The sequence below is a fragment of the Condylostylus longicornis genome, unplaced genomic scaffold (assembly GCF_029603195.1).
Source record: "Condylostylus longicornis isolate FDR11 unplaced genomic scaffold, ASM2960319v2 ptg000055l, whole genome shotgun sequence".
In the NCBI taxonomy this organism is placed as follows: domain Eukaryota; kingdom Metazoa; phylum Arthropoda; class Insecta; order Diptera; family Dolichopodidae; genus Condylostylus; species Condylostylus longicornis.
Window position 1 is genome coordinate 12,115,685 of NW_026578024.1, and position 21,591 is coordinate 12,137,275.

Sequence of the window (21,591 nt, forward strand, 5' to 3'; positions counted from 1 at the left end):
TTTGATCATCCTTTTTATAATAATCTTTATGAATAGATAAAGAATTTAATGTATAATATATAATGTATTACTATATTTTGATGATATACGGGAATATTATAAAAAATTTTATAAAAATTGTTATTAATATTCACAATATTGTATATTCACAATAGTTAAAAAAATAATCAAATTTTGAGTAGAAAAAAAAAATTAATTTTATTTGAAAAATACATTTTTTGATTTACAACTAATTTATTTTTGACTGTAATTATATTGTTTCAGTCAAGCTGTCTTTACATACTTCTAACGAATAATATAAGAAAATATACAAGTAAATTAAATCACTAATTCAATAACGATACTGATGAGAATAATTCAGTAATAGGCCTATAAAAAACAATATGCTGCGAATGCCAAAACATGTACAAAATGATAATGTAAATGAATTTTGACGTATATAAGAGAACGTACTCAAATTATATTAAGTTGTTTAACCATTTCAATTTTAGGTTAAATTTTTTAATTTAATTTTGGAATCTGGTGTATATTCTAAAATCTGTTATTTGTTATAAGTTCTGTTATATTTTTAATATTAAGAAAATTACAAGTTTTCTTTAGTTACTAAAAGGTTAATATTCTACAAAATCAGTCAAATTATCTGATTATATTTTATTTAAAAATTCCAAAATGTGTTATATTTTTTTTTGAAATCTGTTGTACACTTTAAAATCTGTTATACATATTTTTAATTTCAAAAAATTTACTCATTTTTTTTATGGTAAAATATTTCTTGTGCCATTAACGGGTTAATATTTAGATTCACTGTATAGTTGAATGGAAAAAACCAAAATCTTAATGATAGCAGGAATAAAATTTTTCTTTTCATTTCCCTTTTCTCTTTTTCGTATTATTTTTTTTTTTTTGTATATATTTTCATTCTTCCTTTTGTTTTATATATTTTGTTTCTTTTTCTGTTTATTGTTTTCCTCGTTATTTAAGTCAAGTTGTAGAGGATTTTTCATACAAGTATGTTACGATGTACGTATGTGTGACGAAAAAAAAACAACATTTTAATTTCTTTTTCTCCTCTACGTTGTACATAGATTTCTGTCTTATTTTATACACAAACGTACAACAATACAAAAATAATCGTCACAAAATATAATTGCATATTATTGTGTGTGTGTGTGTGTGTGTAAGTGTGGGAAGAAGAAAAATAAATAGTGGTGAATATAAATTATAACTAAAAGTATAAAAGTTATGGATGTGTGGATATTTGTGTGTGTTTATGTATGCGTGTATTTGATGAGAATTAACTGCCTATTTTTTTAACAGTTTTCCTTTTTGCCTTTAATCTTTTATTTTAGTTTCGTCGTTTTTTTCATTTTTCTTCTTTTTATATTAATTTTAACTCATTCTTCTTTAAGTACTTAAGAAAGCGTGAAAGTTTTTGTCTCACAATTTAAATTGCATGGTTAGCATTTTTTTTTGTTTTTTGAAATTTTTCAATTTTCTTTCTTGTTTTGCTTTTTATTTTTTTTTTTTTTGCGTTCTATTCAAACATTAAGTATTATTATTTTTCTTCTTGAAGGAATTGTGTTTTTTTTTCTTTTCGTATAAATTAAATTGAAATATTTATGAAAAGAAATAAAAAAATATTATAGTTAAAGCTTTTATGATAAAAAAAATATATTTAAATAAATAATAAGAAAAAAACAAAGAAAAAATTTTGTATATGAAAAAAACTTGAAGAAGAAAAGGGTTAAAAATAATTAACATAATCGTTATTATCAAAATTTAATTAGAATAAAATTTAATTTTTATCTTTACGTTTAAGAATAATTTAAAAATATGGGATACCATATTAAGTGTTTTTTTTATTCTCGCTATCTTCTATTAATTAAAAATATTTAAATAACAAAAAATAAGACAAAAAAAATACACGCATAAAAATGCTCTACTTAAGGTACTTATCGTACATAGAAATTGTATATATATACATGGTACTACATAATATACAATATAATATGATCCTTTTGAAAGAAAATATTTCCTTGAAGAAAAAATAAGACAATAAAATACAAAAAAGAAAAAAAAAAAAGTAGTTAGTTATAATTAATTGATAGGCTTTTGCTAACTCAGTAAAATTTCTTTACGATAAAAAAAAATAAAATAAAATTTTATAGGGAAAAATGAAAATTATTAAAATTGATAATATGATATTTTTGAATTTGATCATTAATTATAAATTTTATAATTAAGAGGAAAAATAATAAAATAATTAAAAATTTTATTTAAAAAATTTTTGTAAACTTTTGCTGCCATAATAGATGAGACTATACAGGTTGGCCCTTGTTATATTTCACCTGTATATATGATTTCAATTAAAACTTAAAAATTGAATGTTACTCTTTAATTTTTTTTTCTTTAATAAGTTATTGAGCCTCAAAATGTTAAATTCAACTTCCGCCTTTTTTATTTTAAAAAAATTTAATAAGTTTATTGAAAATATAAATGTATTTTGTGTGGCGAATCTTCTGTTATTATCTATGCCATTCACAAGGTTATATTGCTCTAAATCTAAATAAAAACTAAATAATCGGTCTAATAAATAAAATTGTATTGAAAGTTGGAGTTGATTTTGAAAATGAAATTCTTTTGTCCGTTTCTTTCGTAATTGTTTTTCATAATTTATCAAAGAATTAAATAAACAGTTTTAGCTTAAATTCGCAAGATTGTGTAAATTATGAATGAAGTAGAAAAATCAGATCAAATGTTTACATTAAAAAATTAAAAAAAAAAAAAAAAATTCACATATTTTTATTTGATTTCTCAAAAACTTGACTTTTGTTAATTACTGAACTTTTGTTTGAGGCAATTGAAAAATTAATACAAAATTATTTATATTTTACGATATTCGATGTGTTTTTCATGGTATGAACACTAAAGAAATGAATTTTAATTCAAAACGGAATACACAATGACTGTATAAAATTTATTCATGGTATTTTGTTTGGTATTAAATTATTATATTATGTAAATGCATTGAACATATTTTTCTTTGTGAATTTGGAGTTTTAGTTTGAATACCTAAAGTTAATTTTTTCCAGTCCCACTCCCAGGAGGAGCATAGAGCTAGTGCATGATATCATAGATTCATGCCCTAATTTCATTTCGCCAAAATTAATTACAGAGTACAAATGTCTCATTTTTGATATATTCGTCAAAAAATTTCCCAACTTTTTCAAAAAACTAGCTAAAAAGTTTATTAAAAATATTTACAATTAATGTAATTATGAAAAAGTTCGGCAAAATAGAATACTTTTTTCTAATTGAATAAAATTGAAGTTGAAAATTCGGCTTGATAAAAAAATATTTTTGAAATTTGAAAAAATATTTAAAAGCCTGTATTGCATATCTGGTTCCATATGAACTCCAAAAACAAAAAAAATCACGGCACTCATTTTAGTCCAAAAGAATACAAAAAAAAAAAAATAATTTTTCCTAAGATTGATTTTAACGATTGAATAACAATCAGGTCAAAGTGAATGAATGACAGACAACTAAACCATGCGAGAGAAGTAAGCACAAAAAAAAAGAAAAACAAAATTAAGAAAAAAATGTTTATTATTTTTTTTTTTCAATTTTTCTCTTTTTTTTCGAAATTCTAACGTGTATGACCGACTTTATCAAGATTTTTTTTTAACCATTCAAATTGCTGACTTTCTTCTTTTTTTTTTTATTCTACCCGTTCTTATACTTAAATATTTTTTTCTCTTCTATTTATTTTTTATTCTTTATTCCTTTTCCTCACTCTTTTATTGTTATTATTATTATTGTTATTATTATAATTTTTTTATTTTGTATTTTTCTCATTTTTATTATTTATTATTCTCCGTTATTTTTTTTTATTCTCTAGAAAAATAAAATTAAATATTTTCTAAAAAACTATACTGAAGTAAAAAAAAAAGAGAAGAAAAAAAGGGGTGAATACCGTTATTTCCTAATCTGTTTTTCGTTTACTTTTTTGTTATTATTTTGTTTTTTAAACAAATATTAAAAAAGAAAGTCTTGGTTTTTATTTTCTCCCTCAAGCGAAAACAGTTAAGTTTAAATCCTTTCCTCAATTACAGTTACAATTCCTTCTTATATATACATACTCAGCCATATATATTACTCTTATATATACTTATATATACGTACGTGTGTGTATATATATTAATACATACATATATATTTATTATTTTCCCGCATATATTTAACTTATGTTTCACATTTTATATACAATTACATTTTCTTTTTTTCATACTATACATGTTGTTATGTACATATGTATACATATATATATTGAATTATATAGTTTTTATAAACCGGTTATGTAAAAAAGAGCAAGAAAAATAACAAAAGAAAAAAAAACATGTACTTACGTACAGAAAATTACCATACAGCCTACAGTTAAAAAGCTAAAAATACATATTGTACATAGCTATATATACATTCATATATAAGTATATCTACAAAGATATTATTTAAGCTTAATTTACCATACATATACAAGCTCAAATTGATTTTATATATTGTACATATATATTATATATTATGTACTTGATAAACCAACACATTTATAATTTATTATAACATTAAGTACATATACAGCACGTTATATATTAACGCATACTAAAATTGCATATATATAGGCGTTTTATTAAAATTCTTAATTTTTTTCATTGAAATATGTTTGTATTAAACACAAATACCTAAAGAGAAATATATAGGAAAATAAAAATATATTAATTCAAAAAAAAAAAAAAATTGGAGAAATTTTGTCCACTTCCAGTTAAATATATATGAGAAGAGAACAAAAAAATATTCAACTATGAGAAGAGAAATTAAAAGAAAGTATATGAAAAGGAAATATGTGATGAGAAATTTTTATTTTTTAAGTATATAAAAGAATTTATATTTTATATGATTGTGTGTGTGCTTTATTTATAATATTTAGTTGAATGTTAAAAAAGAGAAATGTGATTTTTTTTTGGTTTTTGCCGTTATTCTTTAACACCTCCTCATCTACACTTATGTATAATTATATACATTATGAATTTATGATGAGTGGGCACGAAATACAAAAAAAAAAAAAATAATAATAAATAAAAAATATAAAGAGATAGAGAGAAAATAAGAGAGAAAGCGAGATTTTTGAGTAGAATTTTGTAATTTTTTTTTTTTTGATAATATAAAAATTACAAAATTGCTCTCTTTCCTGTTTTTTTACATATTTTCTTTTCGCAGATTTCGTTTTCTTACGAAAAGAGGATTTTTTTTTTATTTAAAATCCCTTCGTGTTCGTATATATCTACTAAATTTTTTTTTATATACATTTCTACATAGGCACTTATATATTTTTTTTTCCTGAAAAATATATAAATAAAATATATGTATACATATATTTTTTTTATTTTTTTTTTTGGTAAATGCGCTGTTTTGAAAATTCATAATTGTCAGTTCGAGCTTTTTTTCCGTTCGTATCGTACACACAATATAAACGCTGCTTTTCTGTGTTTTTTGGGGGAACGAAAAAAAAAAAAATTAAAATTTAAAAAATTTAATAAAAAAAAAGAAAATTTATTCAAATACAAAAATTAAAAAAAAAATATTTCAAAAAAAAAGAAATAAAATTATTTTTAATTATTTTATATCTTAATTATTAAAGTTTTTTTAAATTTATTATTTAAAATATAAAAAAGAAGGAAAAATTTATAATATAAATTTATTAAAAAAAAAAAATTGTGTTTTATATGTAGGCAATACATACATATATATATAAAATATGTTAAACTATTCATAAATTATTTAATTAATTAATTAATAATTAAAAGAAAACAAAAAAAATAATTCATAATTAATTATTTAAAAAAGCAAAAAAAAAAAATGTTTTTATTTTTTAATTAAATAAAAAATTTTTCGAATTTTAAAATTTCATCTAATAATATTCTAGTTAAAATATTAAAAAAAAATAAATTAAATATAAAAAGAAGAAGAATTTTACCAAATCAAGAATACAAAAAACAAAGTCATTATTTAAAAAAAAATATAAAATTCAAATACAACAATCAATAAAATTATTTTTTGAAAAATATCTCTTAAAAAAAATTGTTACAAAATAATTAATCATAAAATATTAATTTAAAATAAATTTATACTATATTTAATTAAATATAGTTTTATTATAGAGAAAAATATAAAAAATATAAGCTAAAATATTTTTATTTAAAAACAAATACGAATTAAAAAATCTATATAGCTATGCTTAAATTTTAATTAAAATATATAAAAAAAAAACACACACAAAATATAAAGAAACCAGAAATATTTTTAGCCAAATTTATTGAAAAAATTTATATTTAAATTAATTTGAGATATTCGGTATTAAAATACGAAAGAATTCAAGATACAAGAAAATTATCAATTTTCTAAATAATATAAATATCATAAAAATTAAAATAAATTTTATTAATTTTTTAAAAAAGAGTTAAAAATAGTTGAATTTTTAAATTTTTCTTTACAAAACTAATTTTATAAAGAATTAAAAATAATAACAATATTTTATCATTTTATATAAAACAAAAGAGAGAGATTATTAAAATTATATTAAAAAAAAAATATATATATATATATTTTTTTAATTTTTAAAAAAAACCTCAAAAATATATCAAAAATAAAAATTTTTTATGTTGCTTTGTTTTTTTTTTTGAAATTAATAAAAAATATAATTTGAATTAAATCAAATTAAATTCTTCAATTACTACATATTGATCAAATTAAATAAAGAAATAATTAATAAGATTAATAATAAAATTTTGAGAATAATAAATAAAAATATTAAATAAATTAATTTAAAATAAATCAATTGTTTTCGTTTATATATAAAACAAAATTCATATTCAATAAAATATATATATATATATAAATAAAAATATTATAAAGCAAAAAAATTTGTAATTATCAAACAAATATAGCTATAATTTAAAAAAAAATTTTAATTATAAAATTATTAATTAATAATTAATTTTTTAAACAAAACCAAAACCAAAAAAAAATATTAAAAATTACACAATTTCGACTTTCTATCCCGCCCCGCCCCCAAAAAAAAGGACTTAATAATAATCGCAATACTCAAAAACACATTATTTAAATAAGTAAATTTTAAAGGATTAAGATAGCCTAATTTTTAGAAACAAAATAAAAAAATATCAAATTTTTATTTTAAATAGTAAAAAAGTAATTTTTAAATAAAATAAAATCGTGTTTTTTTTTTAACAATATTTTTTTTAAATAATTTTATTTTTTTAATTAATAATAATTAATTTTTATACTTATTTCTTAATAATTGTATCTATAATTTTTTATTACTAACTTACTTACATATATTATATTATTATATCATATATATATAAATATATATATGTTATAAAACAAATTAATATTTTTTATCGTATTATAAAAAAAAAAAGAATAAAACAGAATGTTCAATAAGAAATAAAAATATAAGTTGATTTATTTAATAAAGAAAAAATTACAAATACGTACATATACATACATATTTATACTTACATAATATATATATATATATTAAACATATATATATAACAGAAAAAATATACTTAATATGTAGATATAAAAGAATAAGAAAAAAAAAAAAAATAATAATAAATTGAAGAAATATAAGAAAAAAAAAACAAAACAATAAAAAAAAAAAAATAAAATAACAACAACAAAATACAACACAACATTGTGATTTATATCGGTGACCTAAATCTATATATATCCAAATTTTCACTCTATATATAACTATATATATATACATAAATACATAATATATATAAGTATATATTATATGTGTATGAAATAAGTGATATATATATACTTACATAAATTATATGTATATGTAAGTATATATATATTTAAAATACATAAAAAAAAATTAAAAAAATAGGAAATATAATAATAAAAAAAATAATAATAAATGTTACTAGTTATAATGAAAAAACAAAAATTGTAAATAATAAAATAAAAAAATAACCATAATTACGAATTAAATATATATATATATATATATACATATATATATTGATATATATATATGTAAATGTATGTGTATAAAAACAAAATAATTACAAGTTTTGAAAAAAAAAAAATTGGTTTTTGTATGTTTCCTTCCTCTTCATATAAATTTTTTTGTTTTTTGTGTTTTATTTGTGGAAATTAATAAAAAAAAAAAAAAATATCCTGTATAATATATAAAAAACCATAACCAAATAATTTTTTTTTTTTAAAGAAAACAAATAATCGGTAATTAATAATAAATTTTCAAATGAAAAAATAAAATATAAAAATTTCCCAATATAACAAAAAAAAAATTGTTTTTTAAAAAAATGAATAAATAAAAAGTCACTTACAATTAATAAAATATTAAATGCATTAATAAAGTAATTACATACTTGCATATTAAAAAAAACAAAACAAATTAATTTTATTTTTAAATTAATTAAAAAAATTTAATAAATTTGATGAAATTTATCAAAAACAAAAAAATTATAATAATAAAGAAGGTAAAACAAATACAAAAAAGCTGAAAAATTTTATTAAAAAAAAAATAAATAAATAAATATTCACTTATATATAAGCATAAATACTATAACGGGATTATGCTATATATCGGGAATTACTAATAATAGTAATAATAATAACAGTAACAATAAAAATAAAACAAAAAAAAAAAAAGAGAAATAAACAAAAATAACAACAATAAAATACCAATAAGAGAGAAAAAAAAACCTAAATTCAAAAAATAATAAGAGAAAGAGAAAGAGAGAGAATTAAAGAAAAATTTCATTTTCGAAATTTTTTTTGTAATCGAATAACCAAAACAACTAACCAACCAGCATAGCAAGTAAGCAAGCAATCAAAAATAACAAAAAAAAAAATCAAAAATTCAAAAAAAAAAAAAACAGAGAGAAAAAAAAAAAAAATTGTAACAAAATTACCAAAATTATTAAAACTGATATAAGTATATACAAAATAATAATGAATACAAACATACAAATTATTTGTCATATTATATGTATAACATTTTCTTAATAGATTATTTTTTTCTTCTATTCTTATTATTTTCTTGTCTTTTATATACGCTTATATTATTACATACATTTGAGTAAAATTCAAAAATTTTACATACTTGAAAACTTACGTACACATTCATATATACATATGTTATTTATATATGTATGACATGTAAATCGATATATATTATTGTACGTTTGTATATATGTTGAATTTAATATTAATATCTCAATGGGTATAGGCAAAAGTAAATCCAAAAAGAAAAGAAAAATCACAAAAAAAACACACAAAAAAACTTTATGTAAAGAAAGAGACAACTTGTAAGCTTTAAGTATAAGAAACAAACCACAAAAAGAAAAAACAAAAAGAAAATTGTTAACCGAAATGAAAAATTATTTGAATTAAAAAAAAAAAAGAAAAGAAAAATATTTTTCTTACATTTCTTATCCTCATACATTTTTCATATTTTTCAAATTTTTTCCCTTTCAATATTTTGTGTAGCTTTTTCCTCCTTTTATGCCTATTATGTATTTGCATATATGTAAATTCGTTGTTACTTACACAAGCTATATTGTTAACTATGTAAGTGCAATTAAATTTTAGATAGAATGTGATTTAGGAAATAAATGTTTTCGTCAAAAATTGTATCGTGATTTCGTATAGTCAATATTCTGTAATAAATGCATTTTATTTGCGATTTTATCTTTTTTTTTTTTTGAATATTTTAATCTTTTTGATCAGAATTCATTAATTTAGTTTTGATTGTTATATCCGAATTTTCGGATATTCTGGAATAAATTTGATTAATTATTTAATTCAATTGTTTTCAAGTTTTAAAGAGTAAATTTTGATTTCAGTTGCTAGTAGAATTGATATTTGCTTTTTTGAAATATTCAAAAAATATCATTACTGAATTGATATTTGATAAAATTTGATTATCAATTAAATCAATAAATTTTAAAATTTTTGAAAATAAGGACATTTTTTTTTTTTTGAAATTTGGTAAAAACAAATTCATTTTCAAAGAGAAAAGTTTTGATATTTAAGTCCAACTCTGTCATATTTATTTTTTTTTTAAATTGTTTTTATGATAATTGCTTTTTAAATATCTGAATATTCTATTGAGAGAAATGCTTTCTTCTGCTGCAAATCTGTTCCAAAATTGGCAAAAATTAGTAATGATATTCAAATTGGGTTGATATTAGAATTGAAATTGTATGATAACTAAATATCATTAAAATAATTTTTAAAATTACATATTTGGATAAATTTGAATTATTTTATTAGATTTTTTTACTGAAATTTTCATAGCCTGAATGAAAATGAATGAAAAAATTCACATTAGAAATAAATCCATAAAATTGCATACTTATAGGCGGCGACGATTCTATAAATTATTTTATTACTTATTCATTTTCATGCATTTTTTAATGAAATATTAATAGTATTGCTTAATTATATTATTCAAATTGAAAAAAGTGATTATTATTTAAAGTTTTATTAAAATTTTATTTTTGTTTTACAAAAATTTAATAAAGAAATTCCATAATATTATTTATTTTTCATAATATTATTTAGTTTTCATAGCTAAAGAGAATAATATGAAATACTGAAATGGATAAGGGAAATAATTGGAAGTTCTTTTGTTTATGATAATTTTTTAAGGACGAAATTTTTTGTTTTGGACGAATTTGTTTTGAAGTTAATATGATCGAAATATTGTTTTTTCAATTAAAATTTTTTTATGTTCAATTTCACACATTATTATTTAATTAACTGTGTTAATTAAATTGTCTAGCGATTATTATGTAAAAATTGAGTGTGTATTGCTTAAATATTTTCTTACTAATCTTATGTAATTTTATCATATAATTTTTTTAAAAATTAGGTATTTGCTATATTGAATTATTACGAACAAAATTTATTTAGGAAGTTTTCTCTCTATTAATACTGAATTTACCCCAAAAATTGTTGTAGTCAAATTCGACCTTTAATTTACAGCCAAACAGGATTTTTTTTTTCCAAAATAATTGCAATATTTTTCTTTTTGAATTTATTGAATTTAGTTTTGAGTAATATTTTCATTTCAAAAATTTAAAATTGTAAAATGTCATAACATAATTGTGTCACCGAAAAATACAATGTGTTATATGTCATGTTTAAAATCATGTTGAAATTTTTTAATGTAGATTATTGGAAAATTGTACTAAATAAAAATTATAGTGCAATAAAATATTGTATTGACACATTTTCGTAAAATATTATTACATCATTTTCAACTTAAAAAAAAAAAGTTTTTAAAACATTAAAAAATTTATCAATTTATGCAAATTAATGTTTTATAAACAGAAAAAGATAAAAAATATGCAATAAATGTTCATATGTAAGTTTGTAGATAGTAAAATGATTTTTATGTATAAGAATTATAGATTTTATGACATACGTGTTGAAAAATAAAAAACAAATTTAGTTAAGTAGGTTATGATTTCAATGAATTTTTGTTTTGTAATTTCTTTTCTAAAATATAATCGAATTTATTTTGAAAGTTTTGTCTTTTTTCGAATTTTGAGAAATAATTCAAAGCTTTTTTTTGTATTTATTTTAGTGAATAATGATAAGGAACAATGATAATTATTATTAGTACTATAATTTATTTGAGCGCAGTCTTAAATTTAATAAACTATAGATACGGCTTGACTAATATTACTCTGCCCTGTCATTATTATATTTCTAGAATTTTAGTGTGCTAGCCAAACTGGGTTCATGGCAATTTCAATTTTTATTTTATAATTTTTGAAATCAGACTGATGTGAAGTTTACCTTTATAGGAAGGCAAGAATTGTTATGGAAAATTACTTAATTATACACAATACGTATATTAAATATGATTTATTATATTTATTAATAAACATTATTATTTATTTTATCGAGGAATTAATAAATAATTCAAAATATGAAATTTGAATAGAATTTTGTAAACTTAAGCAAAATTGTTCCGGAGGTTTTAAAATATTATATTAAAAAAATCATTTTTTGAATAAGTAAGTAGTCAAATATTTTTGACCAGAAATGATTAAATTATTTGAAAATTGGCAATCAAATTGGTTTCACGAATTATTTTATTCTGCATTCCTTTTTGTTAATTCAATTGTTAAAAGAATTTAATTTGTTAAAAGGATTATAAGGCAATTCTGTAGAATTTCGAACTTAAATTCCAATTTTTTTTTTTAAATATTCAATGATGCTATTAGAATCATTTAGCTTGAACTAAATATAATAACTAAATTTTACTAATATAAATTTCATTTTATAAATATATTCAAAAATTTATAAATTGATTGATAAATATTCGTTAAAGTATATAATTTTTAGGTTCTTAAAATTCTTCTTCACCAAGACAATTATCAATTGTTTCAAATAATATTCTTGCATTTCATTTAACACTTCTTATTAATTATTTGCAATTAACCCATTTATATCTATGTTACTCCTATTATCAAAATAGAAATATTTTTTGTATTATATGTAAATAGAAATCAGTAAAAATCATACACATTATTTAAGTAGAAATTTGTACATTAAATAATTTTTTGAAAAAGTAATTAGTACTCCAATGAATAGAATGGGAATAAATGGGTTAATTAAAATATTATTAATTCTATTGCATTAAAATAGTTTCAGTTTATTTAATTTCGTTTTTCTTTTTTTATAATTATTCTTATAATTTAATAATTTCGCAGTAATTGCATATGTAAAATTATTTTTAACGTACGTGTTTATTTGTATGTATGTGTACTTTAGTGTTTAAATGCTTATTCTCAATATGATAAATTTTTTAACAGTAAAAAATTAATTAAATTCATTTATTTTCGGCTATAAGTACTTATGTACAATGAAATATATATATATATATATATATATATATATATATATATATATATATATATATATATATTTCAGAATATTAACTGTGTATAAATATATTCGTACTTAAATTATTACGTATATAAGTAAATAAAAAATAATCCGAAATCTTATATTTTATATATGAACATGATATATTTTTGTATACAACATACGAACATACATATTATGTACGTATATTTTACAGAGTATGCAATCAGTCAGAATTTTATTTTTTTTAATTTTTTCTGCTTTGCATTTAGAGTATCGTAATTTTTCTTATATTATTCTCTCTGATATTCTTTACTAAATTCACCATTCTGATTATTATTATCATTATTATTTGTGTTTAGTTTTATTTTTTTTTCCAATTTTTGTTTTTTTCCATTGCATATTCTCCAACGGCTGATTTTTTTCTCTTCTGTTATATTTTCATTTCCAATTTGTTTTATTTTATTTGATTTTTGTATTTCCTTCTTATATTCTAAATGATTTTGTATACTTATATATAAAATACATTCATGTATAACAGTTATATTATATTTTAGTATATAGTAAATTAATGTTTTATCCACGCGCACGTTTTCAAAATATCAAAGTTTAGATATATGTATACCTAAAATATGGAAAAATATTTCTTTTATGTATAATTCTATTTAATAAAATAAAAATATATACAAATACATTAAAACTTTTATACACATATGATTTAGTATAATAAAAATGAAATAATCATATATATACAGATGAATAAAAATAATGAAGAAAAAAATGATCTTATATACTTTTTCGATTTATAATGGTAAGAGAAAAATAACAGAGAAAGAGAGTGTTTATATAAAAAAATGAGAGAACAAAGAGAATATTTATATTGTATATTTTTGAGTGTAAAATGAGGAAAAAGAAATTCTATAAGAAATTAAGGTATATATATAAAGCTAAATGTATGAAGAAAATAATAAAAGAAAAGAAAATTATAGAAAGGAAAGAAATGAAAATTACATAAATTTAGGCGTTATTGTATACCTGGTTGAATTTTTTATTATATTCTTATTATTTCTTTGGTTTTTTATAAACTAATATTTGGATATGTGTATAAAGGTTTCTATTTACTATATATCAATGTATATATATATATATATATAAATAAATAAATAAAAAAATAAATATATAAGGATATAATTAAGGAAATCGTTCGTTACTAAAGAAATTTTATTTTGATCAAGTTAACAAAAAAAAAATTATAAAAATAAAAATAGGAAAAAAAAAAAATAACAAAATCTTATTTATTATTATTTTTTTTAATATTATTTTTTGTTTATGCTTGGGACTGTATGGCAGAAAACACAAAAAATATACTAAAATTGTATAAAAATAGAAAATAAGAAGAAAGAGAGAAAAAAAGTAAAAATTGACATATTTTTTTTTTGAAGAAAAAAAATTTTTTTTTTTTTATTTTTCGTTCCTTTTGTGGTTTTTTCTTACTTTTATTTTTCCTTATTATTTCAACTCCTTGCAAGGATATATTTAGTTTAAATGCTAGTAACTTTTGTTTTTGACTTACATTTTTTTTTTTATTATTATTTAAATATTATTCGTTCCGTTACTTTGAACAAAATATTTCTTAAAATATTTTTTTTTTCTTTGAAATTAAATTTTTTCTTCATATCCTTATTATATTATACTTATATTTTTATTTGCTTATCTTTTTGTTATTATTTTTTTTTTTTCAAAGAAGAAAATTTTTTTGTTATAGATAATATTTTAGTAGATGTCTTAAAATATTAAATTTAACTCTTATCGTACTAAAAAGTCAAAGGTTTTATTAATGAATTATTCAAATTCTTCAAAAATAAAATTATTGCCTATAAGTATGCAATTATTGTAAAAATTTTATTGACAATTTTTACGTTACGTTGATTAGTTTTTGGTTGAATTAATTTTTTTTTAAATTTTTATGACGATTTTGAAAATAATTTTATAGAACTGTAATAAAATTTTATTGTAAACATTATAATGCGTAAGTAAATTTGATAATTTCTATATAGTTATGTATGTATATGTGACGTATGTATAGAAATACCCATAAAGTATGCAATTGACACAATTTCTATATTTTAATGTTTTATTTTCAATTTTATTTTAGTATTTCATTTTTTACTAAATTTTTATATGTATTTTATATTTTAATCATGCAAATTACATATTTTAATTATTTATTAAATGCATAGTCAGATATGCAATTAAAATTGTTATATATTATTTTATGTTTTATTGTTTTGTTATACTTAAAAATGTAATAAATTTTTATGTTAAATTAATAAATTTTTATGTTGTATTCATATTAAATAATTTTATTTGAAATGAAATCTGGAACGAATTGTATAGATTGAAAATTTCAATTCAACTCTCAATTGTAATTCCCAACATTTTAGCCTGTCATTGCTAAAAATTTCAACATATCTACAATACCCTTATATTTTTATTATAATTACTGTATGTACTAAATAACCATATGGTCTGATGATATAAAAATATGGTGTAAAAATTGCTTTCATAAATGATTATTTTGCTACTTATAGTGTGTTATTGGAAGTAAAGAATTATTTCTGTCTATATTATTCGTAGTTTATGAAATTTTTAAATCTATAGTTGCAACAACTAGCCTATATTTCAAGTTCGGTACTTCACCTTTTAAAATTTATAAGTATTATAGAGCTTACAATTTTGTTAAAAAACAAAAAAAAATTAATTTTTAAGTTCATTTATATTTTTTCGAGTATGACAGTTCTTTCTTAATATCCCACAGTTGTCTTACATACACGAACATAATTTTGATTAAATTTTTATAATTTATTTTACAAGGATTTTTAATTTATAATTTTTAACCTTATAAGTAATTATACCAATATTGAAATTGCATTTAAATATTGTTAATATTATAAAATACAATAGTAAAGGGCATGGTGCTGTATTTGAAACCCATTGCCATTCCTGAAAACGAAATAGAAAAATTATTCAAAAACTTGTCAATTATTTGATATTTTGTAATAATATTTATTTGGGTCTTACTTACTTACATACATATAAATTAAATAATTTTTGTAAATCGTATAATGCTTTTTCCTATATACTTATGTATTTTTGTATTTTGTATGTATAATAATACAATAACACAGAAAAAAGAAAAGGAATTATTTATAAACATGCACAGAATATGTCAATTTTTGTTTTGTCCTCATAAATTCATCATAATATTTGACATATAAGACGTGTGCCACACAATATACACGAATTCAAATAAAAATATGGCTGCCATATAAAAATTTCTTTCAAAGTTCAAATCAAAATTATTGATCTTATTTTATTTTGTTCTTAGTTTTTTTATGTTGAATTTGATTTTTAGGTTTTATATATAAGAGAATAAACTAGCATAAGTAACATTGGAAATTTTAAAAATTTTGTACAAACCTGTTAGAAATCTTTGTTTAAGTAAGTTTTATAATAAAATATTATGTTGTAATTAATGTTGCTTGTAATTTTAAATTCGACACAATAAAGTTTAAATACACAAAATATATTTAATATTTAAATACTAAGCAATTTTAAAAATTGTTGAAATTATTAAAGTTATTCTTCTGATATGAACTACGCCTTTTTAAAACAAGGGGACATGTGCATATCTTAATATATTCGTGAATCATTAAATTAATTTATAATATTTCGAAAACAAAATTATCATGTATAAAATTTTAACGGCAGGCACATAATTAGTAGCAGGCAAAAACTTTTCTATAAGAAATTTTCTATATGTGTAAGAAAGGGAAAGAAACGAAAGCTTTCGAACCGAATGTTTTCTTATTTCCACTTTTTTTGCCTTGTTATTACCAGTAAAACAAAGAGCGTGGATAACACTCTAAACGCATATACGACACTTATAGGTATAGAACAGTTCTGGAACTGTTTAGAGTAGTTATTTATGTAAAATTAATCCGGTATAGTTGCGTCAACATTTATATATAGAAAATAAACGTAAAATTTTCAATATTTTAATTTTATAAATCGGCGTTCAAAAATTCTAAGATTACCATACGAAACATAATTCCGTTTACCAACTACACCCGGTCACAATTATAGTTATGACAGTCATATTTTGTATATGGTAGAATTTTTATAGGATATTCATGAAAGTTACTGTTTTTCGGCATCTTTTTTGTAAACAAATTACCTAAATGTTAAAGTATATCTTTTTTCTTAGTCGTTATTGTCTATTGTTTAAATTGGAAATAACATTCTAATGTTTCTGTTGAATATCCTTATTATTATAAGTATTAATATCTAAGCACTATCGACAAGATCTACATTATTGACAAATTTACATACTTACAAATTTACAATGTAAAAGAATATTACCCTAATTTGTACACAATTTTCTTAACTATATGCACATTTTTCAAATCATTTGCGTATTAATACTTGTGTTCGTATAGGCACAAGTTGCATTTTAAATTAAAATTAAAGGATTTTTTTTTTTTTTGAAAAAGTAAATTAGCAAAATAACATACAGGATATATATGGAATACAATATTTAATTATTCATTTATTATACATATTCTAACTATTTGTATACGTATTCATTATGACCAGACACTTCTCTCTGTAGTTTTATTAAAATTTTATTTTCATACATTGAATTCAATTGCGTATACAGTATTTTACATACATTTCTGTTTATAATTAGGTTTACATACTTATTGTATAGTTGGAAAAAAATAAACTCTCGGTTCATTTAACATGACGCATTTTGGATTTTTATTATTACAAGTAGTTTTATATGCAAGTATTTTATATTAAATATAACTAAGTACTAGTAAAGTATAATATTTTATAAAAATAAAATGACATTTTTATAAACACATACATACATTTGTAAATTATATCTGCAAGCAAGTTACATTTGTATGTATTTTATGTAGCAATGAAATTACAAGGTTACTTGTGCAACTAAAATTCAATTATAAGAACTTCCTAATGTATAGTAGACATTTAAAATTTTTTTAATTTTATTATTATTTTCCCCAAGTATAAATCTATACATACATACATACATATATTGTATATGGTTTTATTTTTCGCTATGCTTATGTTAAATGTTAAAATGTAAAATGACAATTTTGTTAAAACGCATTTTTTCTGTACTTTCAAAATAGAATAAAAAATGAATTTTTTTTGAAATTTATAAAAATTGCAATCATAATATTTTTGTGAATGTCATATGAAAAATTTATATGATTATGTAAGTGCGTATAACGCTTTGCTTCTAAAAAATTAAATATTAATTTTTAACTTTCTAAACCGCATATATTATTTCTGTATATTTAGGGTGGATTTATTAATATTTAGGCTAAATTTTGGCTACCAATCAACTCATTTGATTTGAAGTTTTACCTTGGAGACACTGACCATTCGAAGAAATATATAGTTCAGAATTGTAATTAAATATTTTAATATTCATAATTGAATAACTAAATGTGATTCCAGTAAATTTTAAGGTATTCAATAAAATTTTTTTTTTCAATAAATAATTTATTAATTATGTTTTAATTTTGACTATAAGCGATTTCTGCTAGCATAGGTTTCCCTTTACAACCATATTAATTTTATATAGCTTATGACATGGCTTCATTTTGCTAGTATTAGTTTCAGAATTTTTAGAGCTTAACAGGTTGATCATGCATCACATATTTTCAGTCACACCTTTTTATTTACTTTCTAACGCGAATTTTTTTAATTAAATTTGTCATTTTCTCGATAAGAAAAGTCAATTTTTCAATGAATTTTTCTCATTTTTTCATTAAATATCGAATTAAATAATTTGGTATATATTTAAGAAAAAACTCGATTCGGAATATTTGAAAGGAATTTTTCTCATTTTAAAATAATTATGTTATATACGAATATAATAATCATATTCACTTACTTTTTTATCACCCGAAGAGTAAAAAGAGCAAATAAGCAATCAAATCCTAAATTTTAAATAATTGTTGTAGTTCTTTTTAATTTGTATTTTCGTATAGTCTTAACTAATGGAGTAATTTAATAACTTGTGATTATTAATAGAGTTATGTAATGAGAACAGGATCATTTAATAGAGCAGCCTCTAGCCAATTTTGGTTGTAATAAAAAATGTTTTTTATGTATATGGAAAAAATATCTAGGCAATTTTATTTGTTTTTTATTTTTATGTCGTTGTAATTTTTGATTTTCCTTAAAAACAATTTTACATCTTACTTACATATATAATACAGCAAATATTAGAAAAAATGATGTCATTATTACTTTCCGAAATAAAATTTTCTTTTTATTTTTCATCGAGTTTTCTCATTTTCATTTTCCAATTTCTTTTCTCTTTTGACTAATTTTTGTTTAGGCAAGAATCATAATCTCATTTAAAATGATAAAATATTTTTAAGCACTTCTCTTGATGTACAGACACTCGTATTTAATTGAATTAACAAATTTATATAAAAATTTTAATTTTATAATTTAAAAATTAGATTAAACAATAGATTTTTAAACATGACTTTTATTATTATGCATGAAATTTTTCTTAAATTCAAATATAATTTTAATTTAAATAAAAATCATTAATGTAATATTGAAAATATATTTAAAGAAATTGTTATACTTATTAAGGAATACAAAATTTTGGGCATAATTTAATGAGGAAGATATGAGTAGAAGGGTTGTGTGAACTGCACAAAACTATATCAATATTTTACTTTTAAATCAAATGCTATACGTAATATATTTCAGAGCTCAAATTATTTTATAGGATTTAACGTTGTGTCATAAATTAATAGTTAACTATAATATACTAGTTACCTCAGTGCATCTTCTGGGAAGTTGTGGGACCCTAACCCAAAGGGGAGGAGAAATACTAGGGGAGTACATACCCACTCCGCTGAAGTTATGGTTTACCGCGCTTTTCAAGCTATTCGAATTTCATCAATGAACTGGAGGAGCATTGTAGAGACGTGGCTTATACCTAATAGGGAGTCGGTATAACAGATCGTTATATGCTGGTCGTAGTATACTTTTACCCCGTCTGCACAATCTACATTTATTATCTATATTTCAAAAAATTTCTTATTTATCATAAAAAATTTATAATGCAACCGAAAGCTATGTTTAGTTTAGATCAAATTTCGAGAGAGGAGGGCCAACTATGATCAATAGATCGAATCATACTTAAATATTTTCATAATTCGACGAAGTTAATTGATCAATGAGTTTTTCTAATTCTTTTTATCAAAAAATCAACTTCAAAATTAATTCACAAATTCCGAAATATTTTTCAAAAATTTCTACTATGTACGCGTAGTTACACTAATTTTGAGTTAGAACACTAAAATCTGAAGAGGCTTTGGAGGACAAGAAAATATCAGAAAAATTTTTGAAAAATTTCACAAATTTTCTTGTTTTTTTTTCTTTGACTTCTTATTAACTTTTGCCAAGTAATCAACCAGGGAGTTTTTTCCTTCAAAAAAACAAAAAAAAATTTTTTTTTTTAAAACTTTCCATTTTATTTTCTTATTCTTTCTCTGTTTTTTATCTAAATTTGTTACTTTTTGCCTTTTGTTATAAAAAAAAAAAACACAATTTTTTTTTTTGTTTTATAGTTACCCCGACGCTTTGGTTTGCTTTTGTCTTTTTTCTTAAGATTTTTCTATTTTTACATCTTTGTCATCTCATTTTTTTTTTTTTTTATTTTTTTTTTTGAGAAATCTTTAGAACAAAAAAAAAGAGGAAAAAATTTAAAGATTATCAGGCCATCTATATGCATATTTTTTCTTCTTCTTCTTGTTTTTTTTTCTTCTTATATAAAATAATATTTTGTGTAATTGTAGCCAAAAGTTTTGTAATACTTAGTTAAGTTAAAAACAAGCAAAGAATAAAAAGAGAAAGAAAAACCTAAAAAAAAAAAAAATTAAAAAAAAATTTTAACAAATTCCAATTTGATCCTTATAGGATTTCTAAAAAAAAAAAGCAAAAAAAAAAGAACAAAAATTTTATAATGTTCTGAGATTTTAAAATTAAGAAAAAAAAAAATACAAAAGTGTTCTTTGCAATTCTTATGTCCTGAGAACAAGGCATAAAATAAGAAAAAAACAGAAACAGAAACAAAAAATGGAAGCAAAAATGGAAACTATCAAATTTTATAGTAATTTTTTATTTCATTTTTCGTTTTCTTTTTCTTAATTTTTTTTTTTAATGTTTTGTTTCAGTTTTATATTACTTGTTATAATTAAAACAGTAACTATACTTAAACTCTCAAGTAATATAATAATGTTAGAATTTTGTTCTGTTCTTTTTTTATGAAAAAGTTTTGTATTGGGAATAAAAGTTGTTATGAGGGCGGTGGCCGGGGAGCGGCGGGTGGTAGATGAGGGCGGTAGAATAAAAATTAACTTTTAGTCCTTAAAAATGAAAAAAGAAACTTTTTTTTTTTTATTTATTTAAGATTTTTTATTAAATAAAGTGCTTATGTTTTCTTAACAGAACACAGAAAAAAAAATCAAA

The 21,591-nt window shown here is 19.8% G+C and overlaps 1 protein-coding gene across 3 annotated transcripts in view; it reads left to right on the forward strand.

Moving 5' to 3' along the window:
* LOC129611945 (neurogenic protein mastermind-like) overlaps window positions 1–21,591 on the forward strand; it is a 168,698-nt gene that overhangs the window by 6,651 nt on the left and 140,456 nt on the right. For 2 of the 3 annotated variants that reach the window (XM_055525372.1, XM_055525370.1), the window contains exon 1: window positions 8,581–8,935. The exons of the other annotated variant lie outside the window; for it this stretch is intronic. The gene's annotated coding sequence lies outside the window, so the exon portion shown is untranslated. Of the gene's footprint in view, window positions 1–8,580; window positions 8,936–21,591 lie in introns of those variants that run through there. 3 annotated transcript variants of the gene reach the window in all.